The sequence below is a fragment of the Octopus bimaculoides genome, chromosome 8, assembly GCF_001194135.2.
Source record: "Octopus bimaculoides isolate UCB-OBI-ISO-001 chromosome 8, ASM119413v2, whole genome shotgun sequence".
NCBI classification, from domain to species: Eukaryota; Metazoa; Mollusca; class Cephalopoda; order Octopoda; family Octopodidae; genus Octopus; species Octopus bimaculoides.
The window spans coordinates 26,989,809-26,996,388 of NC_068988.1; the positions used below are offsets into that span (position 1 = coordinate 26,989,809).

Genomic DNA, 6,580 nt, shown 5'->3' on the forward strand with positions numbered 1-6,580 from the left:
ATATACATACATAAATATATATATATATATGTACATACATACATATATATATGTACACACACATGCACACACACATACACACACACACACACACACACACACACACACACACATTGTATTATGTATATTATTGAGCGTGTGGGATGTTGCAGTGTGCACGTACGTTTCTGTTTGTGTCTATATCTTTTGCATTTGTTACGTGTGTGAGCGTGTGTGTATGTGTTTGTGTGTATGGGTGTTAATATTCGTGTGCATTGTTCTATTAGTTAAAGTGTAAATTGTATAAAAATAAATAGAAATATAATAGAAATACAAAATGTATAAGTATGAATATAATATATATATATATATATAAGTATAATATAAGCATAATTTCGAAATACAGTAAATAAGAAACAAAGGTTGGAATTTGAGAAAAATCAATGATGAGGAAAGGAATACTGAAAACAGTCTTAAACTGATAGACAATTTTTTTAAACATATAGATAAATGCCTTGAAAAGATTTTATACATGTTTTCTAAATTATAATATGTCACTATGTGAAGCTTTGTGCAACTCAGCTGAAGTAATAAATGATACCCTCGAGCAAAAGCCAATCAAACTGTAACTGTTTTGTCATATGCTTGACAAATATTTTAGAATATCTGACTATGTTTTTTGTAGTGAAAATATATCCATTTGATATAGCTCTTGAGATAATATTATTAAGCTAATACTTCATTAAATATATCATTACGGAAAGATTTAATACTGGGCATTAACCCATATAGCACTTCCAGCAGAGTATACCGCTATAAACTACACATATGTCTGCCACATATACAGTCTGTAGTGTGCACGGGCTCATTAGCCTGTCACGGGATTGACTCCGAAGCAAAGTCACTCACAGACGTCCCAATGGACCCAGGGCTAATGAGGCATTTCAACTCCTTAGTGGCTCATCTAAGAGAAGGTTACTCCGTACAAATCCTGCACCCTGATAACTACGGTTCTTGTGACATTTGTTGCATTTGACCTATACAAATCTGAAGCGGGAGAGACTTGAACTAGCTCTACAAAAATCATGCTCACAATAATAATATTTATTGTACCTCTGAGTGACTCAGACAGCTTGGTCTCTCTTCTTATTGTCGTGATGGTCAAGGGGTTAACGTCACTTTGAAGTTGCTTATCGGTCACTTTTACATCCAGTTGATTCTGAGATGCTATTTTATGCAGTGGCCTTCGGTCACTTTTATTAACCCATCACATAATGTGGAGATGAATCTTCTATATATAAAATCTCCGTTCTCTCATGATCGCTTCATCTTCTAAAAAATGTCGTAAGAAGAATACATACTGGTTTAGTTACCTTCGGTTCCTAAATAAGAGAAGAACTTTCAAATTGGTCAGCGATCGTGCAATGAGCCACGATGCATACGCAATTAACATTTGTTTTCGGATTAATTGTATTGTTGACGAATCCTAAGCCTGGGCATACTTTGATGAAAGGCGTTCCAGATTGTGACCACCCACTCTATCAGTGTGTGTATTTCATTTGCTTTTGTATACTTGTGTCGTTTATCTTTTCTGGTAACTACAATCCCCATTGAATAATTTGAAAGATCTGGCTGCCATTCCTAGTAAATAAGATGAGACTGTTAACTCGAAGGACTTAGTAAAGATAGAGCATCTACTGTAGTAGTAGTAGTAGTAGTAGTAGTAGTAGTAGTAGTAGTAGTAGTAGTAGTAGTAGTAGTAGTAGTAGTAAACGATTAATGTGCAATATTAAGATTACAGAAGGCCTGTTTCAGTTGATTTATTTATGAGGAATGTCTTATTTTTCACTTTTTTTTGTTTTCATTTTTACTTTTTTCCTCGGAAGGTAACTTTCAACAAAGAGGCGAGTTACTCTGTGAACTATTTAAACTGTTCTATTTTTATGTATTTTAATATGTAAAATTTATGTTCTTTTCTCTCGTTTTTTCTTTGCCATAAATTTACCCAACGCTGCTCGTCTTATCGACAGTTTTCTGCCATTAAATTCATGAATTATAATTGTCTCTTCGACAATTTTCTTTTGTGAAGCTAATATCGATAGATCTAACTCTCTTTAAATGCATATCAGACGAAGAAAATTCATAAAGATTGGTCCCGATTACCTACTATGAAATTTAAATGTGTCTTATTAATGTGCAGTTTTTCACATTAAAGAAGTTACTTTGATATCATCATATGACAACAGCAAATTTCTAGGCTTCCATAGATATAAACTTTAATATCTATTCCGTTGTTTACTGTCGTTGTTATTGAAGTTGTTTGTAAGCAATAATTCTTCATTATATTTACCAGTGACATGTAATAAACTGTACTTGGCTAAGAGGATAATATATCAGATATACATGTAGCATTCTGTCATGCTTTAGTTAAATGACATGCACATGTCTAGTCTTTTTTGTCTACACTTAGATATATTTGCCTTCCCTTCACCAATCAAAATCATACCTTGCCCAGTAAAAATGCAGTCCAAATACTGGACAATAGATGGCGGGTCGATCTGCGGATGTAAATATGTTATTTTAGGTATACATTTTATATATACATATAGAAATATGATCTCTGCACATTTGTAAAAGAAATTAAGTGTGGAAATTTTTGTACAAATGACAGTTTTTCTCTCGACCAGATATATATTTTACGGTGACATAATTTGATTTGAATTTCAGAAAAAATGGTTTACTATATTCGTTCCATCTCTACTCATTGAAAATAATTCACACTGTCAATTTTTGCCTTTCATCCTTTCGCAGTTGATGAATAAGGGAAAAATTCATCTCTCTCTCTCTTATATATATCTTTCTCTCTCTCTCTCTCTCTCTCTCTCTCTCTCTCTCTCTCTCTCTCTCTCTCTCTCTCTCTCTCTCTCTCTCTCTCTCTCTCTCTCTCTCTCTCTTTCTTTATCTCTCTGTCTGTCTATCTAACTCTTTCTCTCTTTTCTAACTATTTCTCATTGGAAGAAATCGGTTGAGATCGAAGCTGGAGAGGGATACACACCACCAGGTGTAAAATGCCCAAGACACAGTGCCCGTACGACCCCACCGGAAGTTGAGGCGTGAAGGAAGAGAGGTATATTTAGCTTGAGTATAACTATTAATTGCATCCACTAGAGAGGCTCTAGTTGGGGAGTTCCACTATTGTTCCTAGGTTTACTCTGATCCTGAATAACAGCATTTGCAAAGGTCCCAGCGAATTGTTAATTTAGCCAGTCATAGAATTGTCCCCGAAAGAAAGCCACTAAGAAACAACCCAACGTATCCAAGACAGATGAGACACTTCAGTTCTTTAGCAACTCATTTAAGAGAAGGTAACTCCATACATATTCTGCATCCTGATAACTACTGGGCTCATGGTACGTGTTGAACCAGACCAGTTTGTAGGACATGAGAGTGGGAATGATTCTTCACAAGCTTTGCCCATTATAAGGATAAACCCCTAATGCTTTCAGGGGTAATTTATAGAGCATTTGAAAAGGATTGAGATAGTAAACCCTGATGGAAAATTCAAAGGGAAGGGAAGACCCTAATGTAGATATGTACCAATATCTGACATCCCTCGCGAGTTATCTTAACTTAGTGATGTATTCATAAGTCGAGAAGTATCAAGTGTACATGAGGTAAGACACTTGCTTTTAAAAACAACTCAGGCACAGCAGACGTGGTTCAATTACTATCTCTGCAATACCGTCGACCAACAACAAAAAGGGCCAACTAAACCATATTTAGTGCTTGTCAACACAAAACTAGTTGCGAAATGTACTCTTTGACAATCGTACGGATATATGACAGAAATGTCAAAACACTAGACTATATGTGAATCATACAAAATGTCTAACGTATATTTTATGTGCAAAACTAATACACTTTCAATAGATGCAAAAACATTTCGTGTAAATGAAATACATATGTATTCAATTACTCTTAAAATATTTGAAATCCGTATTATTTAAAATCTTGTAACGACTAGCTTCATGAATAGACAAATAATATTATTTACTGTGTTTTTATTTAGATAGTATCGTATAGAATTTAGTACAAGGTTTTGAATGAAAACAGCTGTGCTTTGAAATTACACAAGAAACATATTTATATACAATGATACTAACTTGAAATCTATTTATATGAAGACACAGTTGTTAAAGTCCAAATATGGATAATTTCTTCTCCAATCTGAAAAAAAAAGAATATGTACATAAGTATATGGATGGGTTCAGATATGTGTACGCATATTAATATGCATACGTTGGTGTGTGTTTGATAAAGTGATAGAGAGAGAGAGAGGCAATGTTCTACACACACACACACACACACACATATATATATATATATATATATATATATATATATATATATACATACATATGTACATATATGCATGTAATAGACATGGAGAAAGATGATTCAGTAGGGAATAAAGCGAGAGATACGAAGAGTATACGGCATATATAGCTAATTATATAGAATTTAGTAAATCAAGAAGGCAGGCTGACAAGATGATAGATAGATAGATAGATAGATAGATAGATAGATAGATAGATAGATAGATAGATAGATAGATAGATAGATAGATAGGTTAAGGCTTAAGCAGGGTTGGTAGGACAACATTCATGTCTAACTGCAGTCCCTCAAAGACTGATGATGTGAATTAGTAGGAAACAGCTATTCTTGCGTTGCAGGAGAGATGCATAATAATGTCTAATTATTCCTAGCCAAAAAATCTCACCTGAATGCTCGCATCAGAGTAGACCTCTAAGAGTACCCATGTGCTAAGAGGAGGTGTTAAATTGCATTGAGCATTAGTTCTATCACTCAAGATCAAATAGACTACATCCACACAATTTCATAGCACCTGGGCTACATTATAGAAAGATACATCTATCTTCAGTCAGCACTGATTCACTCATCACTCATTCGGAATAACACGGTACGTTAATTATGTTTCGTGTCGCGCTTATTATAGATCTGTGATAAAACGGGTCGGCGATCAATCAAAGATTCTGCTTGGACCGCAAAAGCATGCCATAGCAACCTTCCACAATGCTCAAGACAACTTTCAGGTCGAAACATATTTTGTCCCATATGTTCTATTATTCATTTATCACTGATTCATTTGACACGATGTATTTATGTTAAACCAAGCATCCGTGATAAACGAGGATAGATTATATAGTATATCTTTAACTGCATTATTATATTAGGTTCTTCATGAGTAATTTGAAGGCGTTTAGATCTCTGCCTCTTGGCCATTTAAAAGCTCTTTCATTACCGTGAAATGTAAAATAATCGATAATGTTCTGATTTAATTCATTGATCACGATATTATTTGAAAACAAACAAGCGTGATAAACGAAGAAAGACGTCCAACAAATCACGTGAGATCGAAACTGGGACCATGTGAATCGAAGCGAACTTGTTAATCACATAGACATGTTTTCGGTACGTGAGAAATAAAGTAATAAAGAAACAAATAAACATTATATATACATATATTTTGGGGTGTTTATATATATATATATATATATATATATATATATATATATATATATATATATATATATATATATATATATATATGCATGTATTTATATATATATAAAGGATGTGTAGTAAAATAAAGTCAAGGAGCATAAAAACAACAATAAACAATACAACGTTTGATAAATGCGACCAAAAAACTATTTTAACAGAAATGGATCTATTTAAAATATAAATGTATTGAGTTATGTTCACTATAACAATGAAATGTGTTATATTGGATATGACGTAGAAGTATTCTTTAGTGTTGGTCTTCAAAATGACTAAAGTACTCTTAACATAGAATTTATTCTAAATCATTGGTTCTTGACATAAAATACCACTTTATTGCTAATGTTATATGATTTCCCCAACACTTTTTTTTATATATTTTCTTGTTGAATAGATTCTTGTGATACTGGTTACAGAATTCTCATTTACATAAGTTTATACGTTCTCAGAGAGTTGGTAGGTAGTTATCTGTTTTATATGCCTGATTTTGTGTTGTGTCTCGTGTGATGTTTATATCTACCTCAGGGTTTATATTGGTATTATATATGTATATTTTATCTCCTACGTACTCCGCTTGATCTAGCTTTTTATTTCACTATTTATACGTATCTTTATATACGTATACATAAATGTATATATACATACATATGTAAGTATGTATCTATGTATGTATGCACGTATGTATTGTGATTTACTGAGTGGAAATTTTACACCGAACGTATATGACGTGTGTCTGTGCGTTCCATTGTATTTGTTACTGTTTATGTATACGTCTTTGAGTAGCCTGCGTTACAAACTCTGGACATGAAATTCTGTCACAAGAGATGTGATATGTTTATGAGTATGAGTGTGTGCCTGTGCATGTAAGAATTTATGTATGTGTATATGGATGCATTTGTGAATACGTATAAATCATGCTAACGCACATGGAGTAAACTGCGCTAACACATACATAAAGAGCTAAGACATGGCAAGTGCGAATATGTATATATATATATATATATATATATATATATAT

The 6,580-nt window shown here is 33.1% G+C and overlaps 1 protein-coding gene across 4 annotated transcripts in view; it reads right to left on the reverse strand.

The window, feature by feature from the left end:
• The window catches only part of LOC106872458 (shell matrix protein), a 101,495-nt gene that overhangs the window by 49,594 nt on the left and 45,321 nt on the right, over positions 1 to 6,580 (reverse strand). For 2 of the 4 annotated variants that reach the window (XM_014919467.2, XM_014919469.2), the window contains exon 2: positions 4,143 to 4,206. The exons of the other annotated variants lie outside the window; for them this stretch is intronic. The gene's annotated coding sequence lies outside the window, so the exon portion shown is untranslated. The remainder of the gene's footprint in view (positions 1 to 4,142; positions 4,207 to 6,580) is intronic. 4 annotated transcript variants of the gene reach the window in all.